Source organism: Anomaloglossus baeobatrachus, chromosome 1 (genome assembly GCF_048569485.1).
Source record: "Anomaloglossus baeobatrachus isolate aAnoBae1 chromosome 1, aAnoBae1.hap1, whole genome shotgun sequence".
Taxonomy (NCBI): Eukaryota; Metazoa; Chordata; class Amphibia; order Anura; family Aromobatidae; genus Anomaloglossus; species Anomaloglossus baeobatrachus.
Window position 1 is genome coordinate 210,070,559 of NC_134353.1, and position 17,419 is coordinate 210,087,977.

The 17,419-nt window shown below is 41.7% G+C and overlaps 2 long non-coding RNA genes across 2 annotated transcripts; both read right to left on the reverse strand.

The window, feature by feature from the left end:
• Positions 1 to 2,495: 2,495 nt before the first annotated feature.
• Positions 2,496 to 3,007, reverse strand: LOC142291210 (uncharacterized). The gene is made up of 3 exons (XR_012750448.1): positions 2,932 to 3,007; positions 2,692 to 2,787; positions 2,496 to 2,607 (listed from the first exon to the last, which is right to left on the reverse strand). It is a non-coding gene; the product is annotated as an uncharacterized LOC142291210 (long non-coding RNA).
• Positions 3,008 to 13,138: 10,131 nt separating this feature from the next.
• On the reverse strand, positions 13,139 to 14,505 carry LOC142291214 (uncharacterized). Its single transcript, XR_012750449.1, has 6 exons — positions 14,338 to 14,505; positions 14,144 to 14,254; positions 13,692 to 14,055; positions 13,540 to 13,613; positions 13,302 to 13,397; positions 13,139 to 13,217 (listed from the first exon to the last, which is right to left on the reverse strand). It is a non-coding gene; the product is annotated as an uncharacterized LOC142291214 (long non-coding RNA).
• Positions 14,506 to 17,419: the final 2,914 nt, after the last annotated feature.

Below are 17,419 nucleotides of genomic sequence, written 5' to 3' on the forward strand. Positions count from 1 at the left end.
ATCACATGTTTCTCAACGCTGGCAGGTAACTAGCCAGGTCTTTCACTGGGAAGGAACAACCACGGGAAGGACAGTCTCCAGTCAAGGAGACCACCTATGCCAAACATGGTATCCATCCACAGACAGCTGTTTCGGGGTATTTGCCCTTCATCAGTGTGGAGTAGTTAACTGGCTAGTGGGAGCATTGCCTAGTAGAAGACTACATAAGCAAGGATGGTTGACCTTAGGGAGATCAACAGCCAGAGTTGTGGCTGAGGTTGCAGTGCTTCTAATGGTTGGATACATCGCTACATGTGTGAGCAGGAATCACCAATGTAACATCCTTGTCTTCCTCTTCCACATGTACTGAGCTACTCAGCTCTCTGCCTCTGGGTTCACACCAAGTGGGATCTACAACTTCATTGTCATGCACTATGATGTCTCACTCCTCCTCTTCTTGACCTGACATCACAGGACAGTACACGTGTGCCTCAAGTATCTGAGTCTTTTCATCAACACCTCCACCCCCGGGGGTTAACGTCAGTTGACAAGGGTCGTAATCCTGCTGCGACCCTACTTCATCCAGGTCAGGATCCAACTGACAAACATTTTGGAATCTTTGGAGCAGAACTCTGATGTCCATGGAATAGACTGTGTATGTGTGGTTCCTTAAAGTCAGTTTGCCGGTTGGAGATTTGTGATGTGGAAGGAAACATGTGTAATTGGGGAGGCACCTCTGAGGAATGAACTGTGTGTGATGTTGAGGTGCAGGAAAGGAGGAGAAGCCACTTGATGCAGCGCTTGCCATCCACTATAGCACATGCTCTTTCTCAGCTTCAATTCGAAGTTGAAGTAATGTGAGGCTGCCAAAGAAATCTAATGGAGTAGGCTGTCCAGTAACAGAAGTTGTTCTCATTTCTTTTGGCATAGCATGAGCTCGTGTTTGCTCACTAGAGCTTTTACTAACAGAACTTCCCACACGTACACCTCCAATATCCTGCCTATTCACCCTTCCAACAGAATTTCATCATGATTTACCACTCATAGTTGATGTACTCTTTCAAACAGATGTTTCGCAACCCCATTCACACACCTGTCAGACACCTGACAGAAAAGATAAATTATTTATTTTCTGCCTGAGTTGGCATATTGTGAACGCACTAAAACGTACCAGTAACTAGAAGTGGGGTTCACTGCATAATTTGGAGCAAACACTAAAGTTCCAAGACCATTTTAGCTAGTTCACTAGCAAATTTACAGCAGGCATTACTAACTAACAATACCTAGAAATGTGGTTGACTGCATAATTTTGAACGGGCAATGAAAAGTGGCATGACATTTTTAGCTAGTTAACAAGCAAATTTACAACTACAACAGGCCCTACTAACTAACAATACCTAGAAATGTGGGTCAATGTGTAATTTGCAGCAGGCACTCAAAAGTGCCAAGACCTATTTAGCTAGTTCAATTACAAATTTAAAGCAGGCAATACTAACTGACAACACATAGAAATGTTGTTGACTGTGTAATTTGAGCAGGCAATGAAAATGCCAAGACCTTTTTACCTAGTTCATTAGAATATTTACAGCAGGCACTACTAACTAAAAAATACCTAGAAATGTGTTTCACTGGCTAATTTGGAGCACACAGTATTACGTAGCAATACCTATTTAGATCTTTTAATGGCTACTCTTTAGCAGGCATTCACAAATAGCAAGCCTTATTTCTAGCATGAAATACCAAATTGTGGAACACATTTTTCCTAAACTGCACATCCCTATTCTATACTAACACTCTCCTAGCTATTTCAACTACCTATCATTAAACCCATAGCTAAGCTAAATGTCAAACAGCACCAGTGGCAGCACCTTCCCTAAAGTTTAATATTCACTAAATGGCGCCGTCGCCACATGTACACATTTTATATGCAGACGGACATGTGACATAGGCAGCCAATGGCATAATCCCTTGTGTCTGAACATTGTGAATGGTTGCTACGCTGTTATTGGCTGCAGGAACATCCACAAATAAAGTTAAGAAAAAATAAATAAATGGCGCCTCGCGTCTCTGGCTTCTCCCAAGTCCCCACCCCTTACACTCATTAAACACATCCCCCATTCATCATACAGCAAGACAATCCTATTCCAAAATTATCCCCGGCACTCCAAGAAGAAAGAAAACAATGTCTGGGTATCTTTGATGTTTTTTATTGTGTAATAGTCTTATCTCAACGTTTCGGTCACACCTTGACCTTTATCAAGAGAATATATCAGACTATAAAGAAAACATAAAAACAAAATTAATACATAACACAAGAGATAATTACCAGGAGACACAGCTCCGGTCACTTATATACAATGTACAAAAAAGAACATGTAACACGCATTACAGTTGCAGGGTGAAAAAAGTACAAACATATGGGGTAATAGCATATATATACCCAGGGAGAAGATTAGGACATCATCCGAGGAAATTTATGTGCAAACTGAAAGTTTATCATGCGTATGTATGAAGAGACGAACAAATGCACATACCTATGAGGCAGAGGAGTCAATATATGAACACTACTCGAAAAGGAGCGATACGAGTCACCACTCAAAAGGAGAGAATGATTGGTGCGTGTGAGCACTAGGTGAAAAAACAGGATAATCGTATTAAAAATCATGCAGTGAATCATGACATGTACACGACTATTGAGTGATTTGTGGGTACCTGTGACTAAACGATTGAAAGTCGGGGTCAGCCAGTCAAAGTCTTAAGGAAATCATGTAATGGTATATTACCAGGGTAGAAGATCACATGTCAAAGCTAGATATAAGTAAAAGAAGAGTGAAATGTAAAAGAAGAGAAAAGATTGTGGAAGGGGAGAGGGGAGGAGGGAGGGAAGAGGGGGGGGGGGGGAAAGTTCTCAGGGTAAGGAGAGATGTATAAGATATGTATAAGAAAAGGTACCTGTCCAATAGAGATAAAGAGTTTCAGTGGCTACCGTATAGGTACAGCGCCAATCTCATCCGGGAGGAGACAGCCTAATAGAGGAAGATGGAGTGAACATATCAGTAAGTGGAGAAACGTGTATGTAAGGATAATTATACTATGTTCACTACCTGTCAACCGGCGTGGGAAGGTGTACAAGATATAATATGTATCCGGAAACCAGTGAAACTGATCTGGAATTGGCACAAGTTATGCAGTGGGTAATGCAAGTCTCCTATACTTGCTTTAAAACATATAGCCCATAATGGCGCAGGTTAATATTCTATAAGAGAGAAAAAAATCTCTTTGAATAAGCAGTTCCACAAAATATGCAGCATAAGGTGAGGTAAAACCTCCATAGGAAATGACTCGCGCTTACTCACAATCTATAAACAGCCGTGAGGAGGAATTGTATAGGAGTCCTTGTTAAAGGTGGTAGTGGGATAGCAGGAGTTATCCTGATTGCCAATATCAGTGTCCTATATTCGTTGCGGACTTATGACATAAGAAACAAAGGTTAATGCAATGGTATTCCAACAATTTCTCAACCATAAGCAAAAATGGGTGAATCAAGTAACAGTACCTCTGAAATGAAACAGCCTGTGTGAAGACAATGCCCTGTGCAGTAGGTTATTCCCAGGGGGGTTGCTTGGAAATGGAACGGTCAAAAAGACCCATGAGGAGCAAAGGGAACCTATAGTTGTAGAGACATAGATTATGGGTGAGCGAAATGAGGAAGTCATGTTAGGGAAGCCCGATGTATGGGGTGATACAGACCTGTGTCCAGTGGAGAAAGTGGCTGGCTGCTGCGCTGGTCTGTGCACTAACGCTGTCTTAAATGCAGGGTTAAATGAGAAGATCAGCTGCAGGTGAAGCTGACTTCCTCCTTTGTTATGTCTTGCATAGGGACGGTAGTGGTGAGAATTGGTACTGCGGCGCTATATCACACTGTGGACTGCTGGACACTGTGTGTCGCTACATTATACGGTGTGGAGTGGTATACAGACCTCCGTGATGTGAGGGAGTAAGTGCCTTTCATGTGACCGCTAGGACAGAAGAGTGAACCAGTAGTGTGTAGAAATCACGTGGTGAAAGGAGCCTAAAAGGAAGAAAAACAGATTAGTAGGCATCTGACAGGGAAGAAAAAAAAAAAAAAAAAAAAAAAAAAAAACAACAACAAGTACCTTTTTAATTGCCATGGATCTAAATCTAAAATCACTTTCATATAATGATGTTATGTATTATATAGCTGTGAACATGTGGGTAGATAACACACAAAAACATACGAAACATAAAAATAGAGAGGTTTCTATGGACAGGAATCAAAGAGGACCACAACCAGATCCTGAATGTATTAAGTGTATCACAGATGAACCTCATATTCTCGGTTCAACCCACGGGGTTCCAGAGTACCCAGTGTGAAAATCCAGAATGCTTCTCTTTCTTTGAGTCTGCGGACCCTATCACCGCCCCTGCGCATTAATGGAACATGCTCAATGACCTGGAATCTCAGTTGGGCTACTGTGTGATGGAAAGTGTCAAAGTGATGGGGGATGGGTAGTAAAAGCTGCTTACATCTAATGGTTGATTTGTGTTTACTTATGCGGTCTCGGATATGTTGGGTAGTCTCCCCAACATATCCGAGACCGCAAGGACACTTGATCAAGTACACCACATAAGAAGACTCACAAGTATGGTACCCTCTAATAGTAAAGTTTTTGCCAGTATGAGGATGTGTGAATTTATTGCCCTTGGTAAGATTATTACATTGAAGACAGTGTAGACATGGAAAATTACCAGTTTTGGGTGGTCCCAAGAAGGTCTGTCGTGGTGAAATGGACGACCCTATGTCGGCTCTAATCAGACTATCCCTCAAGTTCCTCGCTCGTTTGTGACAAAAAATCGGGAGCTTCCCGAACTCCTTGATGGAAGGGTAAGCCTTCTGTAACAATGGCCAATGTCTTGTAATGATCTCCTTAAAAAGTGGCGCAAAAGGGTGATATGTCTGGACACAATGGATTCGTGGGGTATTGGCACCATCATCGCGGGCACGGGTTGTACGGTTAAAGGCCACAGAGGAAGGGTAGCCTCGTGAGAGGAATTTCTCTCCCATCTCACGAAACCTAGATGATTGTGTCTGAGGGTCAGAAACGATCCTTTCCACTCTTATGCTGTGAAATGGGTAGTGATTTTTTGATGTGTGGAGGGTGGCAGCTTGAATACAGCAAGAGGCTGTTTTTGTCAGTGGGTTTGACGTATAGATCGGTTGTAATGGTCCCTTCAGAGGATAAGATGACGAGGGTGTCCAGAAAGTTGATTTGGAAGGGATCGCTGTGTACCGTGAAGGTAAGTCCCGGACGGGCGGAAGAGATATATTGATGAAAGGTGTCTAGGGATAGAGGATCACCTTGCCAAATTACGAAAATGTCATCAATATATCTCCTCCATCCAATGGCATGTTGTTTCCAAAGTGAGTGATTGTACACAAATGTATCCTCGAAATGCGCCATGTAGATATTTGCGTACGGGGGCGCTACGTTAGAACCCATTGCTGTACCACGCTGCTGCATATAAAACTGATCCTCGAAGAGGAAGAAGTTATTACCCAATACTAGTTGCAGAAGGTCAAGACAAAATGAGTGTTGTAGAGGGGACAATGACCCATAAAGTTCCAAAAACCAGTTGACGGCTTGGATACCATCACTGTGTGCTATGCTTGTGTACAGACTATCTACATCAAATGTTACCAGAAGACAGTTGGGGGGCAGAGAAGTGAAGGATCTGATGTGAGAAAGAAAATCGGACGTGTCCTTCAGGTATGACGGTATCACAGGAATTAGTGGTGTGAGAATTTTATCCAAGGAAATGGCCAATGGTGAAAGAATCGATTCGGTGGAGGCTACAATGGGTCGTCCGGGAGGTTGCTGTAAATTCTTGTGGATCTTAGGTAGAACATAGAAGACGGGTGTTACGGGGTTAGATTTGATAAGATACTCAGCCAGTCTCTCATCAATCGTACCATGTGAGAAGTGGTAATCCACAATGTCCCTGATCCGATCACGTATTTGAGAAGTAGGGTCTCTAGGAACGGGCAAATAGGTAGAGCTGTCACGTAATTGCCTGTAAATCTCGGAAAGATAATATGTTTTGTCAAGAATGACAATAGAACCCCCTTTGTCGGCTGGTTTAATTACTATACTTTTATTATCTTTGAGTCCCCTGATGGCTTTGTCTTCCTCAGGAGTATTGTTATGTCTGATCTTATACTGACCCTTATCAATATCCTTCAAAATGCTATTCATGTCATTGGAGACCAGAGAAATATAGGTCTCAACGGGATGATATGATCTGGGGGGATGAAAGGTACTAGTGAGACTGAGTTTAAGATCCCTGAGACTGAATGTGCCAGAACCTTGACTTACATCCTCAGGGGTTGTGTCTCCCTCTGAGGAGGCAAAATGGGCTTTAAGACGAAGATTCCTGAAAAAGCGTCTCATCTCCTGATCTAACTGAAAGGGATTGAACTTAGGGGTAGGACAAAACAAGAGACCTCTTTGCAACACCTGTGACTCAATGGGTGAAAGATTATATGATGAGATGTTAAACACCAAGTTATCACCAATGTTATCATTTGCAATGGTCATACCTGAGATCGAGTCTGCATGCGAGGGAAGTGACCTGGTCTTCCTCTGGCTCCTCCTCGTTTTTCTCCTGGGGTGTGTCTGGCCTCTAAAAAACGATTGGATGACGTGGGATAGGAGTCACTGTCAGAACCAGAGGAGGCCGAGAATCTGTAAAAATTGGAGCGGCGGGGAGGATTAATGTCCTGTGAACGCCACCTGTAGACACGATCTTTGAGGTAATCCTCTTGGTCCCTGATGAACTTAGTTCGTTTGCGTTCTTGTAAGTTCTTCTGGAAGGCGTCAATAGACTCCTTAGTTTTCTGTCTCAGTCTGTCCCACTCGGCACTTGGTAAGGTGTTAGAAAATTGATCTTCAATGGATTTAATTTTGGGTTCCAACTCACTTATCTCTTTCTGGAGAAATTCAATGGTCAATATGATTACGTCCATCGAACATTTGTTTAAGATACTTTCATACTTGGTACAATACTCGGAGTTATCCGAAAATAAGGTGGGACGGAGGGGTACTCTGAGGCCTCTCGGGATTCTTTGTACTTTGTGGTACTCCGCTAATGTAGCGCAATGTAAATCCAGGGCTGTGTATCTCTTTAATTCCTTTTCATAGTCTCGAGTACGAATCTCTTCAGTAGGAACTGATAAAAACGTGCGTGGTGTGGTGACTCTGGAAAGAATATTGGTCACCTCTTCATTAGCATATGAAAAAGTATTGAAAGACATTGATGTGAAAAAACGCGGATTATAGGAGCCCAGGAAAAAATAAAGTCCAATAAATCGTATAGACCTGGCTCACTATATATATTCGGGTGCTCTGGAGAAACAATCAACTCAACTCCAAAATTATCCCCGGCACTCCAAGAAGAAAGAAAACAATGTCTGGGTATCTTTGATGTTTTTTATTGTGTAATAGTCTTATCTCAACGTTTCGGTCACACCTTGACCTTTATCAAGAGAATATATCAGACTATAAAGAAAACATAAAAACAAAATTAATACATAACACAAGAGATAATTACCAGGAGACACAGCTCCGGTCACTTATATACAATGTACAAAATAGAACATGTAACACGCATTACAGTTGCAGGGTGAAAAAAGTACAAACATATGGGGTAATAGCATATATATACCCAGGGAGAAGATTAGGACATCATCCGAAGAAATTTATGTGCAAACTGAAAGTTTATCATGCGTATGTATGAAGAGACGAACAAATGCACATACCTATGAGGCAGAGGAGTCAATATATGAACACTACTCGAAAAGGAGCGATACGAGTCACCACTCAAAAGGAGAGAATGATTGGTGCGTGTGAGCACTAGGTGAAAAAACAGGATAATCGTATTAAAAATCATGCAGTGAATCATGACATGTACACGACTATTGAGTGATTTGTGGGTACCTGTGACTAAACGATTGAAAGTCGGGATCAGCCAGTCAAAGTCTTAAGGAAATCATGTAATGGTATATTACCAGGGTAGAAGATCACATGTCAAAGCTAGATATAAGTAAAAGAAGAGTGAAATGTAAAAGAAGAGAAAAGATTGTGGAAGGGAAGAGGGGAGGAGGGAGGGGAAGAGGGGGGGGGGAAAGTTCTCAGGGTAAGGAGAGATGTATAAGATATGTATAAGAAAAGGTACCTGTCCAATAGAGATAAAGAGTTTCAGTGGCTACCGTATAGGTACAGCGCCAATCTCATCCGGGAGGAGACAGCCTAATAGAGGAAGATGGAGTGAACATATCAGTAAGTGGAGAAACGTGTATGTAAGGATAATTATACTATGTTCACTACCTGTCAACCGGCGTGGGAAGGTGTACAAGATATAATATGTATCCGGAAACCAGTGAAACTGATCTGGAATTGGCACAAGTTATCCAGTGGGTAATGCAAGTCTCCTATACTTGCTTTAAAACATATAGCCCATAATGGCGCAGGTTAATATTCTATAAGAGAGAAAAAAATCTCTTTGAATAAGCAGTTCCACAAAATATGCAGCATAAGGTGAGGTAAGACCTCCATAGGAAATGACTCGCGCTTACTCACAATCTATAAACAGCCGTGAGGAGGAATTGTATAGGAGTCCTTGTTAAAGGTGGTAGTGGGATAGCAGGAGTTATCCTGATTGCCAATATCAGTGTCCTATATTCGTTGCGGACTTATGACATAAGAAACAAAGGTTAATGCAATGGTATGCCAACAATTTCTCAACCATAAGCAAAAATGGGTGAATCAAGTAACAGTACCTCTGAAATGAAACAGCCTGTGTGAAGACAATGCCCTGTGCAGTAGGTTATTCCCAGGGGGGTTGCTTGGAAATGGAACGGTCAAAAAGACCCATGAGGAGGAAAGGGAACCTATAGTTGTAGAGACATAGATTATGGGTGAGCGAAATGAGGAAGTCATGTTAGGGAAGCCCGATGTATGGGGTGATACAGACCTGTGTCCAGTGGAGAAAGTGGCTGGCTGCTGCGCTGGTCTGTGCACTAACGCTGTCTTAAATGCAGGGTTAAATGAGAAGATCAGCTGCAGGTGAAGCTGACTTCCTCCTTTGTTATGTCTTGCATAGGGACGGTAGTGGTGAGAATTGGTACTGCGGCGCTATATCACACTGTGGACTGCTGGACACTGTGTGTCGCTACATTATACGGTGTGGAGTGGTATACAGACCTCCGTGATGTGAGGGAGTAAGTGCCTTTCATGTGACCGCTAGGACAGAAGAGTGAACCAGTGGTGTGTAGAAATCACGTGGTGAAAGGAGCCTAAAAGGAAGAAAAACAGATTAGTAGGCATCTGACAGGGAAGAAAAAAAAAAAAAAAAAAAAGAAAAAAAAAAAAAAACAACAAGTACCTTTTTAATTGCCATGGATCTAAATCTAAAATCACTTTCATATAATGATGTTATGTATTATATAGCTGTGAACATGTGGGTAGATAACACACAAAAACATACGAAACATAAAAATAGAGAGGTTTCTATGGACAGGAATCAAAGAGGACCACAACCAGATCCTGAATGTATTAAGTGTATCACAGATGAACCTCATATTCTCGGTTCAACCCACGGGGTTCCAGAGTACCCAGTGTGAAAATCCAGAATGCTTCTCTTTCTTTGAGTCTGCGGACCCTATCACCGCCCCCGCGCATTAATGGAACATGCTCAATGACCTGGAATCTCAGTTGGGCTACTGTGTGATGGAAAGTGTCAAAGTGATGGGGGATGGGTAGTAAAAGCTGCTTACATCTAATGGTTGATTTGTGTTTACTTATGCGGTCTCGGATATGTTGGGTAGTCTCCCCAACATATCCGAGACCGCAAGGACACTTGATCAAGTACACCACATAAGAAGACTCACAAGTATGGTACCCTCTAATAGTAAAGTTTTTGCCAGTATGAGGATGTGTGAATTTATTGCCCTTGGTAAGATTATTACATTGAAGACAGTGTAGACATGGAAAATTACCAGTTTTGGGTGGTCCCAAGAAGGTCTGTCGTGGTGAAATGGACGACCCTATGTCGGCTCTAATCAGACTATCCCTCAAGTTCCTCGCTCGTTTGTGACAAAAAATCGGGAGCTTCCCGAACTCCTTGATGGAAGGGTAAGCCTTCTGTAACAATGGCCAATGTCTTGTAATGATCTCCTTAAAAAGTGGCGCAAAAGGGTGATATGTCTGGACACAATGGATTCGTGGGGTATTGGCACCATCATCGCGGGCACGGGTTGTACGGTTAAAGGCCACAGAGGAAGGGTAGCCTCGTGAGAGGAATTTCTCTCCCATCTCACGAAACCTAGATGATTGTGTCTGAGGGTCAGAAACGATCCTTTCCACTCTCTTATGCTGTGAAATGGGTAGTGATTTTTTGATGTGTGGAGGGTGGCAGCTTGAATACAGCAAGAGGCTGTTTTTGTCAGTGGGTTTGACGTATAGATCGGTTGTAATGGTCCCTTCAGAGGATAAGATGACGAGGGTGTCCAGAAAGTTGATTTGGAAGGGATCGCTGTGTACCGTGAAGGTAAGTCCCGGACGGGCGGAAGAGATATATTGATGAAAGGTGTCTAGGGATAGAGGATCACCTTGCCAAATTACGAAAATGTCATCAATATATCTCCTCCATCCAATGGCATGTTGTTTCCAAAGTGAGTGATTGTACACAAATGTATCCTCGAAATGCGCCATGTAGATATTTGCGTACGGGGGCGCTACGTTAGAACCCATTGCTGTACCACGCTGCTGCATATAAAACTGATCCTCGAAGAGGAAGAAGTTATTACCCAATACTAGTTGCAGAAGGTCAAGACAAAATGAGTGTTGTAGAGGGGACAATGACCCATAAAGTTCCAAAAACCAGTTGACGGCTTGGATGCCATCACTGTGTGCTATGCTTGTGTACAGACTATCTACATCAAATGTTACCAGAAGACAGTTGGGGGGCAGAGAAGTGAAGGATCTGATGTGAGAAAGAAAATCGGACGTGTCCTTCAGGTATGACGGTATCACAGGAATTAGTGGTGTGAGAATTTTATCCAAGGAAATGGCCAATGGTGAAAGAATCGATTCGGTGGAGGCTACAATGGGTCGTCCGGGAGGTTGCTGTAAATTCTTGTGGATCTTAGGTAGAACATAGAAGACGGGTGTTACGGGGTTAGATTTGATAAGATACTCAGCCAGTCTCTTATCAATCGTACCTTGTGAGAAGTGGTAATCCACAATGTCCCTGATCCGATCACGTATTTGAGAAGTAGGGTCTCTAGGAACGGGCAAATAGGTAGAGCTGTCACGTAATTGCCTGTAAATCTCGGAAAGATAATATGTTTTGTCAAGAATGACAATAGAACCCCCTTTGTCGGCTGGTTTAATTACTATACTTTTATTATCTTTGAGTCCCCTGATGGCTTTGTCTTCCTCAGGAGTATTGTTATGTCTGATCTTATACTGACCCTTATCAATATCCTTCAAAATGCTATTCATGTCATTGGAGACCAGAGAAATATAGGTCTCAACGGGATGATATGATCTGGGGGGATGAAAGGTACTAGTGAGACTGAGTTTAAGATCCCTGAGACTGAATGTGCCAGAACCTTGACTTACATCCTCAGGGGTTGTGTCTCCCTCTAAGGAGGCAAAATGGGCTTTAAGACGAAGATTCCTGAAAAAGCGTCTCATCTCCTGATCTAACTGAAAGGGATTGAACTTAGGGGTAGGACAAAACGAGAGACCTCTTTGCAACACCTGTGACTCAATGGGTGAAAGATTATATGATGAGATGTTAAACACCAAGTTATCACCAATGTTATCATTTGCAATGGTCATACCTGAGATCGAGTCTGCATGCGAGGGAAGTGACCTGGTCTTCCTCTGGCTCCTCCTCGTTTTTCTCCTGGGGTGTGTCTGGCCTCTAAAAAACGATTGGATGACGTGAGATAGGAGTCACTGTCAGAACCAGAGGAGGCCGAGAATCTGTAAAAATTGGAGCGGCGGGGAGGATTAATGTCCTGTGAACGCCACCTGTAGACACGATCTTTGAGGTAATCCTCTTGGTCCCTGATGAACTTAGTTCGTTTGCGTTCTTGTAAGTTCTTCTGGAAGGCGTCAATAGACTCCTTAGTTTTCTGTCTCAGTCTGTCCCACTCGGCACTTGGTAAGGTGTTAGAAAATTGATCTTCAATGGATTTAATTTTGGGTTCCAACTCACTTATCTCTTTCTGGAGAAATTCAATGGTCAATATGATTACGTCCATCGAACATTTGTTTAAGATACTTTCATACTTGGTACAATACTCGGAGTTATCCGAAAATAAGGTGGGACGGAGGGGTACTCTGAGGCCTCTCGGGATTCTTTGTACTTTGTGGTACTCCGCTAATGTAGCGCAATGTAAATCCAGGGCTGTGTATCTCTTTAATTCCTTTTCATAGTCTCGAGTACAAATCTCTTCAGTAGGAACTGATAAAAACGTGCGTGGTGTGGTGACTCTGGAAAGAATATTGGTCACCTCTTCATTAGCATATGAAAAAGTATTGAAAGACATTGATGTGAAAAAACGCGGATTATAGGAGCCCAGGAAAAAATAAAGTCCAATAAATCGTATAGACCTGGCTCACTATATATATTCGGGTGCTCTGGAGAAACAATCAACTCAACTCCAAAATTATCCCCGGCACTCCAAGAAGAAAGAAAACAATGTCTGGGTATCTTTGATGTTTTTTATTGTGTAATAGTCTTATCTCAACGTTTCGGTCACACCTTGACCTTTATCAAGAGAATATATCAGACTATAAAGAAAACATAAAAACAAAATTAATACATAACACAAGAGATAATTACCAGGAGACACAGCTCCGGTCACTTATATACAATGTACAAAAAAGAACATGTAACACGCATTACAGTTGCAGGGTGAAAAAAGTACAAACATATGGGGTAATAGCATATATATACCCAGGGAGAAGATTAGGACATCATCCGAAGAAATTTATGTGCAAACTGAAAGTTTATCATGCGTATGTATGAAGAGACAAACAAATGCACATACCTATGAGGCAGAGGAGTCAATATATGAACACTACTCGAAAAGGAGCGATACGAGTCACCACTCAAAAGGAGAGAATGATTGGTGCGTGTGAGCACTAGGTGAAAAAACAGGATAATCGTATTAAAAATCATGCAGTGAATCATGACATGTACACGACTATTGAGTGATTTGTGGGTACCTGTGACTAAACGATTGAAAGTCGGGGTCAGCCAGTCAAAGTCTTAAGGAAATCATGTAATGGTATATTACCAGGGTAGAAGATCACATGTCAAAGCTAGATATAAGTAAAAGAAGAGTGAAATGTAAAAGAAGAGAAAAGATTGTGGAAGGGGAGAGGGGAGTAGGGAGGGGAACAGGGGGGGAAAAAAGTTCTCAGGGTAAGGAGAGATGTATAAGATATGTATAAGAAAAGGTACCTGTCCAATAGAGATAAAGAGTTTCAGTGGCTACCGTATAGGTACAGCGCCAATCTCATCCGGGAGGAGACAGCCTAATAGAGGAAGATGGAGTGAACATATCAGTAAGTGGAGAAACGTGTATGTAAGGATAATTATACTATGTTCACTACCTGTCAACCGGCGTGGGAAGGTGTACAAGATATAATATGTATCCGGAAACCAGTGAAACTGATCTGGAATTGGCACAAGTTATCCAGTGGGTAATGCAAGTCTCCTATACTTGCTTTAAAACATATAGCCCATAATGGCGCAGGTTAATATTCTATAAGAGAGAAAAAAATCTCTTTGAATAAGCAGTTCCACAAAATATGCAGCATAAGGTGAGGTAAAACCTCCATAGGAAATGACTCGCGCTTACTCACAATCTATAAACAGCCGTGAGGAGGAATTGTATAGGAGTCCTTGTTAAAGGTGGTAGTGGGATAGCAGGAGTTATCCTGATTGCCAATATCAGTGTCCTATATTCGTTGCGGACTTATGACATAAGAAACAAAGGTTAATGCAATGGTATGCCAACAATTTCTCAACCATAAGCAAAAATGGGTGAATCAAGTAACAGTACCTCTGAAATGAAACAGCCTGTGTGAAGACAATGCCCTGTGCAGTAGGTTATTCCCAGGGGGGTTGCTTGGAAATGGAACGGTCAAAAAGACCCATGAGGAGCAAAGGGAACCTATAGTTGTAGAGACATAGATTATGGGTGAGCGAAATGAGGAAGTCATGTTAGGGAAGCCCGATGTATGGGGTGATACAGACCTGTGTCCAGTGGAGAAAGTGGCTGGCTGCTGCGCTGGTCTGTGCACTAACGCTGTCTTAAATGCAGGGTTAAATGAGAAGATCAGCTGCAGGTGAAGCTGACTTCCTCCTTTGTTATGTCTTGCATAGGGACGGTAGTGGTGAGAATTGGTACTGCGGCGCTATATCACACTGTGGACTGCTGGACACTGTGTGTCGCTACATTATACGGTGTGGAGTGGTATACAGACCTCCGTGATGTGAGGGAGTAAGTGCCTTTCATGTGACCGCTAGGACAGAAGAGTGAACCAGTGGTGTGTAGAAATCACGTGGTGAAAGGAGCCTAAAAGGAAGAAAAACAGATTAGTAGGCATCTGACAGGGAAGAAAAAAAAAAACAAAAAAAAACAACAACAAGTACCTTTTTAATTGCCATGGATCTAAATCTAAAATCACTTTCATATAATGATGTTATGTATTATATAGCTGTGAACATGTGGGTAGATAACACACAAAAACATACTAAACATAAAAATAGAGAGGTTTCTATGGACAGGAATCAAAGAGGACCACAACCAGATCCTGAATGTATTAAGTGTATCACAGATGAACCTCATATTCTCGGTTCAACCCACGGGGTTCCAGCATTTTTTGAAAACACAATCATTGATTGAACAAAGCCGAACATTGGCAACATTTGGGGAAAGTTCTCAGTACAGGCTAATGCTCCTACCAACTTTGAAGTTGGTGACCCTTTATCGAAGAGGTTCGCTCATCTCTACTAATGACACTCTAAGCTCAGTGGCAGCTTCCATCTGATCATCCTGCTTAAAGCCTTGCATTGGTGAGGTACATTTGATAATATGTTAGACGTTGTCCTGGTCTCATGATGTCAAAATATGAACAACATACTGAGGAGGTCTGTTTAAATTCTAATTCTAATTGAACCCTGAAATTTATTGGGCGATTAATAGATCAAACACCTGTTGTGAAATTTGCTCCTTGTTAGAGAATAGCATGTTGTGCGAAAGGTCCTGAAACATTGAACATTTGGACATATGCATTCAAAAGTTTGGGAGGTCACAATAAGGTCACCTGAAAGGTTAGAGTGCACCTAAGGATCAACCTAAAATTTCACCCGAAAACCAAATATCTTTATCTTTTTGTGAATGATGTACAGAATTATTAGGCAAGTTGTACTTTGGAGGATTTTTTTTTATTATTGATCAACAACTATATTCTCAATCAACCCAAAAGACTCATAAATATCAAAGCTTAATATTTTAGGAAGTTGGAGTGTTTTTTTTTTAGATTTGGCTATCTTAGGAAGATATCTGTTTGTGCAGGTAACTGTGCAGAATTATTAGGCAACTTAATAAAAACCAAATATATTCCCATCTCACTTGTTTATTTTCACCAGGTAAACCAATATAACGGCACAAAATTTAGAAATAAACATTCCTGACATGCAAAAACAAACCCCCCAAAAATTAGTGACCAATATAGCCACCTTTCCTTCTGATGACACTCAACAGCCTACCATCCATAGATTCTGTCAGTTGCTTGATCTGTTTACGATCAACATTGCATGCAGCAGCCACCACAGCCTCCCAGAAAGTGTTCCGAAAGGTGTACTGTTTTCCCTCCCAGTAGATATTACATTTTATAAGGGACCACAGGTTCTCTACGGGGTTCAGATCAGGTGAACAAGGGGCCATGTCATTAGTTTTTCATCTTTTAGACCTTTACTGGCCAGCCATGCTGTGGAGTAGTTGGATGCATGTGATGGAGTATTGTCCTGCATGAAAATCATGTTTTTCTTTAATGATACCGACTTCTTCCTGTACCACTGCTTGAAGAAGTTGTCTTCCAGAAATTAGCAGTAGGTCTGGGAGTTGAGCTTCACTCCATCCTCAACCCGAAAAGGTCCCTCAAGTTCATCTTTGATGATACCAACCCATACCAGTACCCCACATCCACCTTGCTGGTGTCGGAGTGGAGCTCTCTGCCCTTTACTGATCCAGCCTCTGGGCCATCCATCTGGCCCATGAAGAGTCACTTTCATTTCATCAGTCCATAAACCTTTGAAAAATCATTCTTTAGATATTTCTTGGCCAAGTCTTGACATTTTATCTTATGTTTCTTGTTCAAAGGTGGTAGTTTTTCAGCCTTCCTTACCTTGGCCATGTCCCTGAGTCCCTGAGTATGGCACACCTTGTGCTGTTTGATACTCCAGTAATGTTGCAGCTCTGAAATATGTCCAAACTGCTGGCAAATGGCATCTTGGCAGCTTCACGCTTGATTTTCCTCAATTCATGGGCAGTTATTTTGCGCCTTTTATGCCCAACACGCTTCTTGTGACTCTGTTGGCTATTTGCCATGAAACGCTTGATTGTTTGGTGATCAGGCTTCAAATGTTTGACAATTTGAAGACTGCTGCATCCCTCTGCAAGACATCTCACAATTTTGGACTTTTCAGAGCCCGTCAAATCTCTCTTCTGACCCATTTTGCCAAAGGAAAGTAAGTTGCCTAATAATTAAGCCCACCTTATATAGGGTGTTGATGTCATTACACCACACCCCTCCTCATTACAGAGATGCACATCACCTGATTTACTTAATTGGTAGTTGGCTCTCAAGCCTATACAGCTTGAAGTGGGGCAATGTATAAAAATTATCATGTGATCAAAATACTCATTTGCCTAATAATTCTGCACACAGTGTATGTGCAGGACTAATCAACAAACACCAAATTCAGAAATCAAAGGTTCACTTACATTTGCCTCTCACATTCATGTCAGATTGGATCACTTTCCTCAATAAAAAAATGACAATGTCTTATATTTTTTACTTATTTGTTTGATATGGCTCTCTTTATCTTTTTTAAAACTTCTGATGTAGTTTTAGAATAACATATTTGCAGAAATATGGAAATATTCTGAAGGGTTCACAAACTTTCAAGTATCACTATATATGGGAAAACTGTTGAGGAGGTTTTTAAAACTAGTTGGCTGAGATTTTAGAGAACATTAATCTGCATCCACACACTTTCTATAAGGCATAGCCTTTATCTCAACTTACTAATTTCATGTAGAGACTGCAAA